Source organism: Palaemon carinicauda, chromosome 14 (assembly GCF_036898095.1).
Source record: "Palaemon carinicauda isolate YSFRI2023 chromosome 14, ASM3689809v2, whole genome shotgun sequence".
NCBI classification, from domain to species: Eukaryota; Metazoa; Arthropoda; class Malacostraca; order Decapoda; family Palaemonidae; genus Palaemon; species Palaemon carinicauda.
In genome coordinates this window covers 15,417,579-15,420,078 of record NC_090738.1, presented here as the reverse complement: position 1 = coordinate 15,420,078, position 2,500 = coordinate 15,417,579, and the positions used below count along the sequence as shown (strand labels likewise).

At 40.3% G+C, this 2,500-nt stretch overlaps 1 protein-coding gene across 1 annotated transcript in view; it reads left to right on the top strand.

Moving 5' to 3' along the window:
* Positions 1-2,500, top strand: part of LOC137653443 (dipeptidyl peptidase 1-like) — a 23,451-nt gene that overhangs the window by 5,930 nt on the left and 15,021 nt on the right. The window lies entirely within an intron of this gene.

Below are 2,500 nucleotides of genomic sequence, written 5' to 3'. Positions count from 1 at the left end.
TCATCAGACGTAGAGAGACCAATCACAAAACCCTCAGAATAACTACCGCAAGGCAAAATGGGAAGATTACTCAAGTAATACAGAAGCAGAGATATCAAACATCCCTCCTCACCCTCAGCAGTATGAGATTTTTTTCAATCATTAGTGTGGAAGGATGCAAAGAACACATGCTTAGAGACTACAGAAATATCTACATCTCTGGCTTCAATGACCAAAAGATACATAGAGGCATAAAATGAAGATCCATTTGCCAACAATACAATTAAGCTTGGAAAAACTCTACTCAACTCAATTAGCAACAAAAGATGTCAACAGTGGCAAGAAACCATAACCAACATTAATTAATTCAATCCATAAAAGCAAAAAAGGTTGGGCCACCATAAAAAACTGAATTCTGAAGATCAAAGCCAGCCAAAAATAGCCACAGTCACCCCAATGAAGTGGCTCACCACTCCTAATCAATGGTAAGCCAAATAACAAAGAAAGGGGATACTTAAAGGAAATGAAATAGCATATGGAATAAGCTATGTCTGAGAGTAACTAGGATTTCCTACCATTCATCATACTAGAACAGAAAATGGCAATGAAATTTATTAAAACTGGAAAGGCAGCAGGATTAGATGGAATTACAGTAGAGATGATCCTACACTTTGGTGAGGGAAAAAAAGAATAGCTCCTTGCCCTATTCAATAATATCCAACAACCTATCGAACTCCAAAGATATGTAGAAGAGTCAAAGTAGTAGCATTGCTAAAACCAGGGTTATGGTGGTCTATTGGTAATGTCTCTGCCAGGTGATTGCCAGACTGTGGTTCGAGTCCCCTCAAACTCGTTAGTTCCTTTAGTGGCTGCAACCTCATTATCCTTATGAGCTCAGGACAGTGGGTTTGGTGGTGCTTCTAGGTCTACCTGTTGAGTCATCAGCAGTCATTACCTGTCCCTTCCTGGTACCAGCTTGGATGGAGGGGGCTTGAGCGCTGATCATATGTATATATGGTCAATCTCTGGGAAATTGTCCTGCTTGCTAGGACAATGTCACTGTCCCTTGCCTCTGCAATTCAGAAGCAGCCTTTAAACCTTTTAGACCCTTTTGTCACCCAAAAGTTACAGACCAATATCACTACTATGCATCACATATGAATTATATAAACGCAAGATAATGGCATAAATATCCCCAAAGATCTAAGGAAAACTATCACTTGACCAAGCAGGCTCCCGACCAGGCTGATCATGCTGCAGTCAGGTTCTGAACTTAACTCAGTTCAGAACCTGAACAGCTGCATATGATAATGTCAACCACTGGGCACTGCTTCTAAAAGTTGCCCAAACAGTCGAAGATGCCAACATAGTACAAATCAAAGTCACTCCTTGTAAATCAATGATTCTTTATAGAAATGGACAACAAGAAAAGCAGATATAAGACCCAAAATAATGGTCTTCAGCAAGGGCACTGTACTGGGTCCCCTTTTGTTTACCATTTATACAAATGAACAACGAGAGTTTCAAGATTTATGAAGATTCACATAAGCAGTCAACCTTTGAATAACCATAAAATCATGATCCATTGAAAAAATAGAGGAGATACTATCAAGAACTTTCCCATCTCTCTCAATATACTATGAAAAATGAGTCTTCAATACAAACCCCAACAAAACGTAGGTGCATGCATTCCACCTTAAGATCACCAAGATAACCGAAAACTAAAGATCATATGGGAAAATAAAGAATTAGGTACCTACCCACATCTAGTGTACCTACAGTAAGTGTTACTCTTGACAGGACACAAACACACAAACAAACTAAAGAAAAAACTATCAAGAAGAAGCAACCTGCTTAGAAAATTAGCCAACACCAGCAGGCAAGCATATCCAAAAACCCTTAAGCAAATAGGTCTAGCAGTCTGCTATTCTACTGCACAATATTGTTCACCAGTGTGGGAAAGATCGTGGCACGCAAAACAAGGGAATCCAGAGCTTAATAGAGCCTCTTGAATAATCACTGGCACATAAAAGGCAACACCTCTACCATAGCTTTATAGACTGGATAGTATTACACCCCCTCAAATTTGATGAGATGCTATCACCGAAAAATGAAAGGGTCAAATAAATGAATGATCCAAGACATCAACTTCATGGACATTAGGCAACAAGACGGTGACTAAAATCAAGAAAAAGCTTCATGGCAGTGAAGGGTCCTGATCATATATTCTAAACCATGCTGCCTACAGACTGATGAAGTGGAGGGAGAACGACTGTAATTCGAAGCACTACCTGACCCTAGCGTACACCTACCTTGTGGAGTGCCCCTTAACAGAAAGGAGTGGACCACGTTTAATAGAGTAAGATCCAAGGATGGAAAAACAGGAAGACTTCAGAAGTGGGGATATGTCATCATTGCTGATTGCCCCATGGTGAATCACTCCAACCCATGGACCACATCCTACACTGCTACCCACAGGGACTTGTATGTTCTGATGTAGTTCTATACGGGTTGTGGTAGC